Raw genomic sequence first — 15,696 nt, forward strand, 5'->3', positions numbered from 1 at the left:
CTGACTGCTCTAAGACCACCAGGTTCTCCTGGGTCGTCTGTGATTTTCCTGTTTTTCAAGCATGTTTCAACACCACTTTCACCAACTTCATGGAATTTGATCTCGGGGAAAGATTTTCAATCAAACATTTGCAGTCAGATTATCTTGTATAGGCATCAGGGTCAGACAGTGGGTGAGAGATGGATTCTCTTTACAGGACTCACTGGTCCATTCAAAATTCAGGGGCTCTTTTCAGAGAGATGGAGTCACAAGGAAGTTGACATGGTAAAAAATAAAAAGGATTCGTACTAGTATTAAACAGGGAAGGTTGCTTAATCGTTAACATTTTTAATAATTTAAGTTGTATTTGACGATAACTTTGGCTTCTCCATACAACTTCATCACCTCAAGGACGCGGATGATAAATATTTAATAACTAGGACCTCTGGAATTTTCTTTGTGAGCAAGTTGGATGGACTGCCCTTTCTTACAACCAATGAGTCTTGCCAAAGACAAGCAGGGTACATGTGTAAGGCCTCCATATGGTTTCAACAGAAATATTGGCCTTACTTGGAAACAATACGATGACCATGTATGGCTCTGATAGCTTCTGAATGTATTTCCCAGGTGAAAACATTCAAATATCAGCTTGCATGGTTCAAACCAGAAATCCTGTTTATAAACATTCAGAGCAGGTTCCCTGTTCAGCTTTTGATGTCACCGCCCTGATTCAGATAAATGTGAAGCTTGCCATGCTAATCATGGGACAGAAAACATAGTAGATACATGTTCAGAGGGGCAGAAGCAGATGAATTAATGAATTTCTCCATCCTGTCTTCTTGCTAAGACTTTGGAGTTCAATCTTCAAACTTAGGAGTCAGGGCTACACTGGTTACATGTCACTGGGGATCGACCACCCCCAATTTTGAGGAGTGACAGCAATTTGTTCATATTTTGCAATACTAATTAACTCGATTTGGTCAAAAGCTTGCCTAGAACAGAAACAGTTCTGAAAAGGAACTTGTGAATTCTGCACACTGTGAATTTCCCTTAATTAGCATATTAACATGTCTCAGATATTTGCAATCTTGGGAATAGAAAAGCAAGAGCATCTAAAACTAGCAGTCATTAGCTCTGAAAAGAGCCCAGTGGTAAAAGCTGGTGTTTTGCAGCCAGCCAGGTGTGGATGTAAATCTTGGCTCAGCTACTTACCTGATCTTGGATAAGTCAATCTGGGGGTGCCTCAGTTTTCTCATCCTATATAATAAAAGACTAATATGCAAATAGACTGAACGGTGGAACACCGGAACAACTGAACAACCAAACAACTTGTCACTATGATGTGCGCTGACCACCAGGGGGCGTGTGCGGAATATGGCAGGCATTGGCTGCAGTGGGATGGTGAAGCAGGTGAGTGGGGGCGCCAGAGCAAGGCACAGCCAGTCGCTGTCATTAGGGCGAGCATCTGGTGTTTACTGAAAATTCTTTGCTCCTGTGTACCGCGGTCCAACTCAGCGCTCACACCCACTGCTGGCGCTGGCCCCAATAGCTCCATGGCACCAGCAACAGGTGTGAGCGGGGCTGGCGCCATCAGCACATGGAAGCAGCAGCAGCGGGAGCAGGGCTGCCGGTAGACAGGGACCTGGGGGTTGTGGCAGGAGGGGCCGGGTGGGGGCACAGAGGATGATCCAAGACCTGCCCCTATGTCTACTGCAGCCTCGCGGCCACAGTTCCTTTCAAGGTGCACCAATTCATGCAGTGGGCCCCTAGTCTGTAAAATAATAATAGCTACTTCATAGGATTGTTATAGTAAGTATAAGATGCTCTCAAGACCTAATACATAATGAATTAGGTATTATTATTGTTATTAGGTATTATTATCCAATAATTATTATGAATCTGACCCAGTAGTAGATGATATGTCTTTTTTCCCCTACCAGACCATTATTCCTTGTGGTAACACCCTTTGGGTTTCCTATGAGTAACCACTTCTCTACTCCAAGTTTTGTGGTAGGCAGTTAGACAGACATGAGCAGAGCAAGGACGATGGGCCAGGTACAGAAGGTCACCAGGGTGGAAAGCCCCAGGTGCCTAGCAAGGGGGAAAACAAGGACCTCGCCCCCAGGGTGACCTTTCCTCCCCTATCATATCGCTGGTTATGTAATTTAAAACCCCTGACCTTTGATATTGCTGATCATGCAGTTTGAACCCTCTCCTGACCTTTCCTCCCCTGTCACATAGCTAGTCATATGGTCTTAGACCCCCTTAGAGGAGGAACAAGAGGCCAGAGAATAACCTCATATGACTCCCATACAAGCCCTTGCATGACCACTCCCTTAAGTATTGGGCCCTCAGGACAATGAAGTTCTGACCCACATCAAATAATCTTAGGAATCAAACCTTGTGTCTGTTGACCATGGAGACAGAGTTTTGGTCAAACTAGAAATGACATGTAGGCCTCAATTGCGTTTCAACTCCAGGCCCAGAAAAGCAGAAAACCAGACAGAGTGACACCATGGCTAACATCAGGAACAAATGCGATGACTAATGACCCCCACCCTAGTGCCCACCAATCAGTGGAAACCACAACCCTAAAAGGACACACCTGGAAAGCTGATGAATATTCTACTGAGATCCTCCCCTAAGATGTCCCCTAAAATTCTTTAGAAAACAGATAAAACCCCTCAAGATTAAGGAAGCCAGCAAGGGCTCCCTCTGGGGCACAACCATGCCTTTCTTCTCCCTTTTTCAGGCCTGTATCTCTGCTCTCTTAATCTTAAACTCTAAGGGTCCTGGCAAGACTTGCAACCAGGGGAGCAGTGGGCAGTGGCAGCTCCTCCCAGACTAACCCCCTGAACCAGTCTCTAAGGCTTCTTTTTCTCTGACTTTTCAGTGAGCTAAAAGCAGCCCTGCCTTGACCCACTTGTGTCACTGTGACTTTTACTTCTCAGTGAGTCCACACAACCCTGTGTGGCTCACTGATTTCCTATAACATTTCTAGAGGAACAAAGCAGCACCACCTAGGCTCTCTCCTGTTGCTTCTTCTATCCTAAGCCGTTTCTTTATTTCCCTCTCCCCAGCTTTAATAAACATACTCTCAAAACCACCTGGACTCACGTTGTGAAATCTTTCCTGCAGGAAGTCAAGAACCCACACACTGAGGCAGACCCTCTCCAAGCCCAGTCCCTTTTCAGTGACAGTTTCAAGGAGTATTAAATAAATCCACCTCAATTCCAAGGCTGAACCTGTGTATGAGTTTACCAGGGCTGCATAGATTGGGGAACTTGAACAATACAAATTTTCACACAGTTCTGGAGGTCTGTAAGTTCAAGATCAAGGTTGGCAGAGTTGATTTCATCTGATGTCTTACCCCTTGGCTTGCAGATATCCATCTTAGCCCTGTGTCTTCACATGGTTTTGTGTGTCTGTGTGTGTGTATGTATGTGTGTGTGTGTGTGTGTGTGTGTGTTTTCTAATTTCCTCTTCTTATGAGGATGCCAGTCACATTGAACTAATGCCCACCCATATAACCCCATTTAACCTTAATTACCCCTTTAAAGACCCTATCTCCAAATGCAGTCACATTCTGAGGTGCTAGTGGTTATTAGGTCTTCAACATATGAGTTTGAGGGAGACACAATTCAGTCCATAATAATTTATGATCCAGATTTAGCCAAAATATTCCTCTTCCCCCAAAGTGATTAATTCAATCCTAGACTTTTTTTAAAAAAAAAAAACATAAGTAGAGGGAAACCAAGATGGTGGCATAGGTAAACACCTAAACTGCTGTCTCACACAACAATTTCAAAATTACAACTAAAAGACAAAACGGACATCATCCAGAACCGCAGGAAGGCTGGCTGAGTGGAAATTCTACAACTAGAAGGAAAGAGAAAAGGCACACTGAGACTCAGAGGAGCTGCAGAAGGCAGAGGTATGGAGATGCGCGCGTGGAGAGGGCTAGCAACTGAGTATGCGGCTGGCTTTTTCAAGCTGGAGGAAGACAAAAGCTCCCGACTACTCTGAACTCCAGTTCCGGGCGAGACCCTGGGGACCCAGACTCATACGGGGTGAAACTGGACTGTCAGGAAAGAGAAAAGCACACTGAGACACAGAGGAGCTGGGAAGGCAGAGGTATGGAGATGTGCGTGCAGAGAGGGCTAGCAACTGAGTATGCGGATGGCTTTTTCAAGCCAGAGGGAGACACAAGCTCCTGACAGCTCTGAACTCCAGTTCCGGGTGAGACTCTGGGGACCCAGACTCATTCGGGGAGAAACTGGACTGTCTGGCAGTGGGTGAAACTCGAGTGCGGCTTTCTCTCAGAGGTGCTTGCAGCGATTACCGCGGGATACTGAGACCCAGGGGCCTCTTAGGGCAGGGCTGACAGGAAGCCAATGGTGTCTGCTCCACCCTGAGACTCCGCCCCATCCAAGCTGAGCACAGAGGTTTTTGCAAGTCTTGTCTCATAAGGGTGTCTCCAGCACAGAAGTTCTCCCAGTGTAGACACAGCTGATCCTCACAGCCAATTGGCCTGGAGGTCAATTCCTCCCAGTGATACCAACAACAATCAAGACTTAACTACAACAAGACTGTGCACACAGCCCACAAAGGGGTGCACCAAGGTGTCCACATCAGGTAACTGGGGAGGCTGAGCCACTGGGCCATATAGGACACCTACCACACAAAGCCACTCTATCAACTCAGGGAAGCAGCCAAAATGCGGAGACAAAGAAACAGGTCACAAATGAAAGAAATGGAAGAAAGCAAACTACTGGATATAGAGTTCAAAACCACGGTTATAAGGTTACTCAAGAATTTTCTAGAAAAGGACGATAAATTTAGTGAGACCCTCAAGGATATGATAAAGGACCAACTAGAAATTAAACATACACTGACTGAAATAAAAAATAATATACAGAGATAAAACAGCAGACAAGAGGATCGCAAGAATCAAGTCAAAGATTTGAAATACAAAGAAGCAAAAAACACCCAACCAGAAAAGCAAAAAGAATCCAAAAATATGAGGATAGTGTAAGGAGCCTCTGGGACAACTTCAAGCATACCAATATCCGAATTATGGGGGGTGCCAGAAGAAGAGAGAAAGAGCAAGATACTGAAAACCTATTTGAAGAAATAATGACAGAAAACTTCCTCCACCTGGGGAAAGAAATAGACTTACAAGTCCAGGAAGTGTACAGAACCCCAAACAAAAGGATTCCAAAGAGGACCACACCAAGACACATCATAATTAAAATGCCAAGAGCAAAAGACAAAGAGAGAATATTAAAAGCAGCAAGAGAAAAACAGTTAGTTACCTACAAGGGAGCACCCATACGATTGTCAGCTGATTTCTCAACAGAAACTATGCAGGCCAGACGGGAGTGGCAAGAAATATTCAAAGTGATGAATAGCAAGACCCTACAACCAAGATTACTCTACCCAGCAAAACTATCATTCAGAATTGAAGGTCAGATAAAGAGCTTCACAGATAAGAAAAAGCTAAAGGAGTTCATCACCACCAAACCAGTATTATATGAAATGCTGAAAGGTATTCTTTAAGAAGAGGAAGAAGAAGAAAACGGTAAAGATAAAAATTATGAACAATAAATACATATCTATCAACAAGTGAATCTAAAAATCAAGTGAATAAAAAATCTGATGAACAGAATAAACTGGTGAATATAATAGAATCAGGGTCATAGAAAGGGAGTGGACTGACAATTCTAGGGGGGAAAGGGGTGTGGGAGCTGTGGGAAGAGACTGGACAAAAATCGTACACTTATGGATGAGGACAGTGGGGGTGTAGGTAAGGGCAGAGGGTGGTGTGGGAACCGAGTGGAGGAGAGCTATGGGGGGGGAAAAGAGGAACAATTATAATAATCTGAACAATAAAGATTTATTAAAAAATAAAAAAACGTAAGTACATAGAATGTTTTCATCTATAAAACTGTGTGCTGCAAAGATAATGTAAGATGGAGCTTCTGGGGTCAACATGTGGGAAAAGCCAGTAGAGAAGAAAACATAGCAAAGAGGTGGAAAGGGAGAGAGACTCGAGTCCTGGTGTCACCAGCTGAGTCCCTTGATCCAGCTGAGCCTAAAGGTCACATTGACAGTTCACTCATATACTCCACTAAACATCCCCTTTGTGGCTTTAGCCAGTTTGAATTGGTAGCCGTCACTTGCAACCAAAGAAGTCTTGACTAGTGTAGCCTCTACTTAATTAGTAAGGAGCTTGTGGGCCCCATAGAAGTAGAAAGAAATGGAGAGGACTAGAAAGTGAAAGGAATATTTACCAAACAAAGCAGGTGGGTAATCGTGAGTATATATTACAGGAATCAGGGTGGGTTTAAGAACAGATGTGTATTCCTTAGCTTAGAGCCTAATATAAGAAAGTCTGACTCTTCAGAGTAGTTAAGTAAGGCAGGGAGTTTTTCACTGAACCATGGGTGTCTCAGAAGCAGCAATTGTGTCTTGTTCAGATGCAATGTATCCCCAGAGCCAAGTATGAAATGGGCACTCAAAAAATATTGGTGGACTTGAATGGGCTTACTAAGAAATCTTTTGCATTTTATGATTCAATACAGACATCCTTAAAATAATGAATTTGCCACAGCATTATATTTGCAAGTTCCCAGTACACTCACTGCTAAAGAATTACACTGATAATCATACAGTGGCCGAGTATTAATTTTAATGAGATTTAGCAACTCAGAGAGGAAAATGTCACCATTAGCAGACCTATAACTGCCTCTTTCCTTACCTGTAAAATGTATTATAATTCTCTGTTGCAATCTAGAACTTCTTTGCTTGGGATCCATTACAGCCCTTTCAGAAGGGGTCTGGAAGGGAAGACTGTCTGTTTACGACAGTGGATAACAGCAAAGAGTGGGAAGAGTCTGGCCTTGCTCTCCTTGGATTACTGCACCACTGGAGGAGAGCCTTGAACTTGGGAGACTGTGAGTTTCTATCAAGCTGCTGGTAACCTGCCCATCCTCCCCTCTGGAGAAAGATTACTCATTAATGTCTTTGGTACATGAGGAAGGTGTCTATAGATTGTAAGCAAATAACCTCCAAGAAGAGATGGGATCTTTATTATTCTGGAATAGCTCCAAGAAGAGACAGGTTTTCTATCTTTAGTTTGCTATTCAATTGTCCCTGAACAAAACTTGTCAGTGCCCTTTCCTGGGAAGGCCCAGACCATATAGAACTCGAGAAATCTAAGGAGGATTTTCTGTGTTTAGATAATGATGCCACAGGATGGAAGGAAGCTAGATCCCTGAGTCACCAGATGAAGGAAACCCTTTGCCGACCCACATAAGACATTACATAAACTGTTATGATGCTGAGCCATTGAGATATGAGGTCCTGTCTATCATGGCAGCATGTGTTAATTATCCTGACTAATAAAGATGACTTTAGAGTACATCAAACAAATTATGGTTGTATTAGAAATCAGAGAGCTAGCCAATATATACTAAATTCAAAATGATAAGGATGGGGGTGGGATTTGGGAGAAGGTAGAAGACTATGAAGAGGTCATAATTTACTAGTAACAGAGTAAAAGGAAACAGAATATGAGACAAGCCACAGCTGTCCAGGAACACATCCCCCAGTCTCAGCACGTCCAAGTGTCATCAGCCCACCTTGTCCATGAACTCAAATCCACACTGGACTCAAAGCTGTGAATGACTTTCACACCAGTTTGGAGATTTTCAGATCATCTTAAGCTCAATTACAGCTAAACCAATAATATATCCCAAATATCATTATTGGAAAATCACCAAGCAGGCCTTCTAATTGTATTTGCAGCTTCTTCATTATATTAGTAAAGTCATAAGTGCAGCATGCACTTCCCAAGGGATAACCATTCACAAGGCCAATTTCCTTGGATGCAGCTTTCATATCACAGCAGTTTAGAACTAATGTGTCTCAGGAAATAAACTGTCAGACCAATAACATTTGCAACCAGAAAACATTTGGAGCAAATAGCAAAGTACAGCCTGAAACAGAGACCAACATGATCCTTACCTGACCCTTGGAAGCTGTCGTAACTGGGAAACTTCGGGATTTCCCAAGGGGTCAATTTGGAGATACTATTCGCATTACCTGGCAAGACACAAAGAAGCCTCGTTGCATTATTTTGTGACTCCTTCCTGGGAAGCTCAACATATCATCACTAATCTGAAAAGAAGTAAATAACATTTATTAAGCTTCTTCTGTGTTCCAGGCTTGATGCCTTGAGCAGTGCATGCAGAATTAAGCAGTCTTTATGGAAGTCCATAAAGTTCAAATTTGGGATCTGAAACTTCCTAAGGCAAGTTTTGTCACTTCTCTGAGTCTCAATTTCCAAATCTGTACAATGGAAATAATAATACCTACTTTCCAGAGGTGTTTTGATGACTGAAATGGGTGCTCAATAAGTAACAGCTGTTGCTATGACTTTAACCACATCTTTTAAATTAAAGTTAAAAAAATGTTCACGAAACAAATTAATGTTTTCCCCTCAACTGGGCCATTTGAGGCAAAAACGTTTACACACCAATCTAAGTTGACCTACATAATCCTTCCACCCAAAGAGAAAAGGCATGTCATTTTGTTTTTCATCAGAAAGAGACTGTCAGCTTCTCTATGTTTTCCTTTTTTTATTTTTTTCCTTCAGGAAAAGCTCTTGATGTAACTTAGCATTCTATAAGTATTAGATAAAGACTGAAAAGTTAATAAGGAAAGGAGAAAGATACAAAAATATAGCAGAGTAAGAAGTAATTATCAATTCATAGAATTGGGGTTACTTTTGCACCACTTAGGCCTGGGATTGAATTGAATGAGCACTTAGAAACTGTGTGACTCTGGGAAAATAACGTAACTTCTCTGAGCTATTGCTTACTCTCTGCGAAACGGCAACACCATCTGCCTCAAAGAGGTAATGTGAAAACTAAATAAAATGATAAACAGTAAAATCTTAATGAATGTTAGTACTCATTCCCCTCTTTTCATCTCCCATCATTATTAGGCTTACATTAATGCAGAAAATGCGTACTGGGCACTGTGATGGACCCTGGTGATAGAGTGGTAAACAAGACCGACAAGGCCACTGTCTTCACAGTCCAGTCCACACTCTGGAGGGGAATAGATTAATTACTCTCCCAATTCTACCAATCAATGGAAGAGTACACCTGTGAGAAGTACTAGGAAGAATTAATGAGAGTTTGCTAAGAGGTCCTGGCTGAGGTGTTAAGAAAGGCCTTCATGTCCATTCTGGGTTGTAAGCATATTTCCCGATGGTGAAATATGTAAAGTGCCTAGTTTAGTGCAAGAGGCCAGATCATGCTGGGCCTTACAGGGTGAACTATAGGGCCATAGCACTGCACAAATACAGGAAACACCAAATTCACTGAACATACAGCCACACTGCAGGACCAGCAGCCCTGGTAGACAATATGCAGAAAATAGAAACCACAAGGAATCCAAATAAAACACAAGGTAAAGAGAAAGCATTCAGAAGAAAAAATAAGTTATGAAACTTCCAAGGGCATCTGTGTTGTAGTAATTGAGGCAGACCAATGTTGCCACCAAGTAGAACTAGAAACGCTGGATAAAACACACAAAAACTCAAACAGCATGCTGCACTCATGACTTTACTAATATAATGAAGAAGCTGCAAATACAATTAGCAGGCCTGCTTGCTGATTTTCCAGTAATGATGTTTGGAGTCTATTTGAAAGCATTAGGGAGCAGCCAGGACCTGAGATACCAAGAGTTCAGTGAGGAGAGCCTACCATTGTGCACATTGCTTCTTCCCTCAGGGCACCGATGACTGCTAAACATCAAGAGGGGTGAGAAGCACAGAAGCAGAGCAGAGGGCAGCTGTGAAAAAGCTGGGAGGCCATCAGAGTGGTAGGAAAACTCATGAGGGTGGAAGACCAACATTAGCATCTTATGAGGTCAAAAGAGCTACAAGTTGAGGGTCCAAAATATCTCCCCCAAAACCAGGAGGTAATGAGAAGTGATCCAAAAACACTGCACCAATTTTTCCCTTATTTAGGCTATATAAGGCAAGTGGCTTAGAATTGAAGCAAAAAATGCAGTTGAAAATTCTCCTAATTCTAGGACACAAAACTGGATGGTGTTCAGAGCCACCAATTCCTAGGAGATGCTTGGTAAACAACTCTGGTTCTAATCTAATTCCAAGGAGTAGGAGTGAATTAGAAGCAGACAAAGCATTACAAAAATCATAACTCAACCGTGGTCAACTTTGTCCCTGAGTGGACAGAGGTGATCTGCCTCTACACATTACTGTCGGCCAGAGGACAGGGAGACTGCCCCTTTCCCACCCCCCAAAGAATATATATCATTTAGAACACTATAATTTTTACACAATGTCTGACATTCCACCAAAATTCACTAGGCATACTAAAAGCCTACCCAAAGAAAAAAAATAGTTTAAAAACAAAAAACCTGTTTAATATAATTAAGAAAACAGATTTTTCACCAGAGAACTTAAATCTACAAAAAATAGAACCAAAGAGAAATATCAGAACGTGAAAACAAACAAAAAAAAAAACTGAAATTAAGTATTTAGTAGAATGTTTACGAGTAGATCAGACACAACTTCTTTTTAAAAAGTATTGGTGAAACAAGAGATAAGTCAGTAGGAAATATCCAGACTGAAACTAGAGATAAATGACATGGAAAATCAGAAAAGAAAATAAGAAGCCTAAGAGATACAGTGAAAAAGTTCTAATATATGTATAATTGGAGCCCCAGAATTAAAGACTAGAGAGCACATAGAAAAAGCAATATTTGGAGAAATCACAGCCAAGAAATTTTTGAAACTGAGTAAGAACATCAAGACAGAGATTGAAGAAGTTTTGAGAACCTCAAGTCGGATAAATACAAAGAAAACCACAGCTAGGTACATCATAGTTAATGAAACCTGAAAACAAATGAAATAGAAAAGCTTCTAAGGGATTATGTCTTCCATTTTTACCATGCGCAACAAAGGTTTGCAGTAATATTTTTAATTTAAAAAAAAGAAATAAAAAGCTTTAGAAAAAAAAAAAAAAACACTCACTTCCAAGAAGCAACTATATGAGAGTTGATATCTCAACAGACTTGATGGAAGCACAAAAAAACAATGAAAGGAAATGCTTTCCAAGTTCGAATTCTGTACAGACTGAATACAGCGGTGGGGAAAAGTAGGTTTACAGTTGTAATACAAATAAATAACAAAAATGAATAATACAAGAATAAACTCCCTTTCAAGTACTCACAACTGTAGACCTACTTTTTCCCACCCTTGTATATCCTTCGGAGATTAAATAAAATAGATATTTTCAAACAAATTGAAACTGAGAGAATTTGTTACTAGCAGTTCCAACTAAAACAAATATTAACAGGGGTTCTTTAGGCAAAAAGAAAATGAGCACAGATAAAATGGAGGAAAGCTTGAAGAACAACAGAAAAAGCCTTTCAGTAAATCTAAATGAACACTGAAAACAACAGCAATAATTTCTTATGGGATTTTAAGTATATGCAGATTTAAATGAATATTAAAAACACAAAAGGCAGAGGAAAGATAAATTGCAGTGTAATAGGCTCTGGATTGTCTGGGAAGTGGTCAGAATATTGATATATATCAGACCCAAGTAAACAAAGAGGCTATGTTTTCATATTGGGTAATTAAAAGGTTAATAAAAGAAAAACTAGCTGAAACCGGTTTGGCTCAGTGGATAGAGCGTCGGCCTGCGGACTCAAGGGTCCCGGGTTCGATTCCGGTCAAGGGCATGTTTGGTTGTGGGCACATCCCCAGTAGGGGGTGTGCAAGAGGCAGCTGATCGATGTTTCTCTCTCATTGATGTTTCTAACTCTCTATCCCTCTCTCTTCCTCTCTGTAAAAAAATCAATAAAATATATTTAAAAAAATAAATAAATAAAAGAAAAACTAGTATAATTTTAAAATTGATTAGCTCAAATTAAGGCAAGAAAGAAGAAAAAAATGTGGGGCGAATAGAAAAAATTGTAATACTACAGATATAAAACCAAACATATCAGTTATTACATTACATGTAAATAGATTAAACATGCCAATTAATAGACCTAGCTTATCAGACTACATTAGAATAAAACAATTACATGCTGCTTATGAGACACACCCATAATATGAAGACCTAAAAAAGCAGAACTAAAAGGATGAAAAAAAAAAAACACCACTAACCAAAAGAAAAGCAGTATATAGTTATACTAATTTCAAGCCAAGTAAATTTGAAGGCAAGATGCATAACTAGATATAAAAAGGAAAATTTCAATACATAGGTTAATCCATCAGGAAATAACAATTTTGCATTCATATATACATAATAGCATTCTTTCAAAAGTACAAATCAAGAAACTAAAAAAAGTAGGCAAATCCAAAATAATATTTTAACAACCTCTTTCAGTAGCTAAAAAAACAAGCAGACAAAAAAGTAGTAAGCGCATAAAGAGCTAGAAAACACAATGAATCTGGCTTTTTTGACATGAGAACGTTAAACAACAGCCCGGACGCAGCTAAAAAAAATACAAAGGATTAGTGAAACAGGAGGTGAGTCCATAGGAATCGCCCAGTGCACCCAAGGACATCACAATACACACGCTTCCAAGTGCCCCTGGGACAGTTCCCTAAACCAATGAAACACGAAGTCTTCAAACAAATTCAAGAACTAATATCACTTTCATATGCATAGTCCAACTACAGTGCAATTATGCCAGAAACCAATAATACAATAACTAAAATTTTCTTAAACTTACTTGGAAACAAAGGAGAAATCACAAAGGAAATTGGGAATATTTTGAACTGAATAATATTAAAAATAAGGCATATCAAAAAGTTTGGTAAGTAGGTAAAGCTCTGATCAGACAAACTTTCAACTTAAAATGGATGAATAAGAAAAGAGACGATGGAACTCAATACAAATATCCACTTCAAAAAGTTAGAAAAAGAACAACAAATCAAACTCAAAATGTATAAGGAAGAAAATAATAAAGATAAAAACAAAAATCAATGGAATAGAAAGCAAACTTGCAATAAAGAAAATCAAGAAAGCCCCAAATTGGTTCTTTGAAAAGGCTAATAAAATTGATAAGTCCCAAGCAAGATCTTGCGGGCATTTTAAAGATGCTAACAGAATTTTATAACAACTTTATGTCAATAGAATTTGACAATTTAGATGAAATATACAAACTAGAAAAATACACCTTACCAATACTGGAACAAATAAGACATCTGAATACATCCATATCTATTAAAAAATAGAATCTGTAATTAATATTCCCACAAAGAAATCTCCAGGCCCAGATTATCTTCATTGGTGAATCCTTCCAAGAACTTAAAAAAGAAATAATACTGAGCTTACACAACCTCTACTAGGAAATATGAAAAGATGAAAAACTTCTCAATTCATTTTTTCAGGTCAGCATAACCTTGATACAAACATCCACATACCAAAAACTTACAAGAAAATTATCGTCTGATCTCTCTCATAGACCCAGATGCCAAACTCCTAAGAAAAATTTTATCAAATCAAATGCAGTAATACATAAAAAGGGTATTACTGGTATATTATGGACAAGTTTAGTTTATTCCAAGAGTACAAATTTGGTTTCACATCTGAAAAGAAAACACTACAATTCTCCACATTAGTGGAATGAGGGACCAAAAAGAAGTAAAAAGGCATAGAATCATCTGAATAGATGAAGAAAATCATTTTAAAAAGTTAAATACCCATTTGTAGTTTAATTTTAGCAAACTAAAACATTTTGATAAAGGGCAGCTAAAATAAAACTAGAGCCAATGTCATACGTAATGAATGGTGAAATACTGAAGGTGGGAAATGAGTTAAGGAAAACTATTTTCACATTTACCCACCATATCACAGGTCCAGCTGTTCAGCCTGTGCCCTCTAGCTTCCTTCTTCACCCATTGGAGGGCCACTCCCACAGGTCAGCTATGGCCTACACACTCCTATTTTCAAGAAATACCCCTGTACACATGCCAAAATAGCTTAAATTTTTTTTTCTTTTTCTTCAGGAAAATAAACAGTAGGGTTTACCAAGCATGCAGTCCTGAGATTTTGAGAAAGACCATCTTACTAGGGACATACCTTCAGGTCATTAGTACCTAGCTGAATATAAGAGATAAAAATTTCTACACATATTTGAACAAAACAGGAAAAGAGTAACTGTTTTCGTCAAATTTGGTTACTGGCAGAATAAGGTGGTGAGAATTTTTAAGGTATATATGCTCATTTCACAGCTGCAAAGAAAAGTCACAAGTAGATCATTTTTAGCAGCTATATAGTAATTACAGGTGAACTCACCTATGTTCTACACCAAGGACATACAATTTTTCTGAGCAAGAACGAAGTGTAAGCTCCTGCCTTTCCTTCCCTGAATGTAGTGTAGGGGGCTGAGGATTCCCGAGCTCGCACACAGCACTGAGAAGCAGAGGCGCACAGCGCAGATGGCTGGCCTGCTAGCCAAACAGCACAATTCTCGAAGACCTTTCATTCATTTAAAATACTTTGATGTCATCTGGCTTCGAGCAGATGCCGCATTCCTCGTGGTACCCTAGGGCCCGGTGGTGTCCCATTGGCCTGCTCTGTAAGCATGTGAACTATTAAACTTGTACAGAAAATCAACAAACTGTCTCCCAAATTAGAGTCCAGTAACAGCTGAGCAATGGGCCTAACTTCCTGTTGAGCTGCTGGTTACTAAAGCTTTCCAACATGGTTTGGGAAAGGTCAGGAGTATTCACGGATGAACCAGCCTTTTAAGAGTTACCGCCAGTGATGACCCAAAACCCACCGAGCCTGAGAGAAGCTACGCTTCCTTCACCACCCCACCAGGGGTGGAGGGCGGGGGGCGCCTTGCAGCTGGTAGCCCACTTTGTTCACCAGCGCCACATGCCCGGCTCCTGCCCCTCCACCGGTGTACGAAACATGGCCTCCTGCTCGTAGGGGTTGAACATGGTGCCCACAGCGTCCAGCCTGAGCAGGCCCTGCCTGGCGAACGCCTGGACCTGGGCCTCGATCATTACCAGTCCCTCATAGAGGTTCTTGGGGTGAGGGTTGTCCTCTGGGAACACACTGTGTTGCCTCCTCCAGAATGTCTGCAGCCTCTACCAAGTCCTTGCAGAAGCCCTGGATGCCGTATAACTGTGCCTCCTCCACCCACGTTTGGGTCCTCTGCCGCAGGTTCTCAGTATCTGCAAAGCTCGCTTTATGTTTTCCAGAGTGTCCTTCAGCGGCTCTTCTAACTTGACCTTTTCCATAGCGGCTTCTCTGCAGAGGGAGTGTCTGTCTTCTGGTCAGTCTGACCCACGTCCTCTTTCTGGCCACTGTTGTTCTGTTTTGCACAAGAGCGGGAGCGGGCCTAAGAGACAACGCCAAAGCCAGGAGGCTGCTCGCACCCACCTCCGGAGCAGAGCCGCCCAGACTGCCACGTGCCGGTACTGTGCACATACTGCGCAAGCGCGCGGAGGCCGCTGGCCCGCCCGCTCAGGGGCCACTTCTTTTTTTTTTTTTAAGTCCTCACCTGAGGGTATGTTTTTATTGATTTTCAGAGAGTGAGAAAGGGGGAGAGAGATGTGACAAAGAAACATTGATCGACTGCCTCCCGTACGTGACCCCATGGTGCATCAAACCCACAACCTGTGCCCTGCCTGGATATCAAATCCCCAAT

General features: G+C 41.1%; 1 pseudogene across 1 annotated transcript; it reads right to left on the reverse strand.

Annotated features, from left to right (window-relative positions):
* Positions 1–14,846: 14,846 nt before the first annotated feature.
* Positions 14,847–15,476, reverse strand: LOC307094263 (grpE protein homolog 1, mitochondrial-like; annotated as a pseudogene). Its single transcript has one exon. The product of its transcript is annotated as a grpE protein homolog 1, mitochondrial-like (transcript).
* Positions 15,477–15,696: the final 220 nt, after the last annotated feature.

The sequence above is a fragment of the Cnephaeus nilssonii genome, assembly GCF_951640355.1.
Source record: "Cnephaeus nilssonii genome assembly, chromosome: 22".
Taxonomy (NCBI): Eukaryota; Metazoa; Chordata; class Mammalia; order Chiroptera; family Vespertilionidae; genus Cnephaeus; species Cnephaeus nilssonii.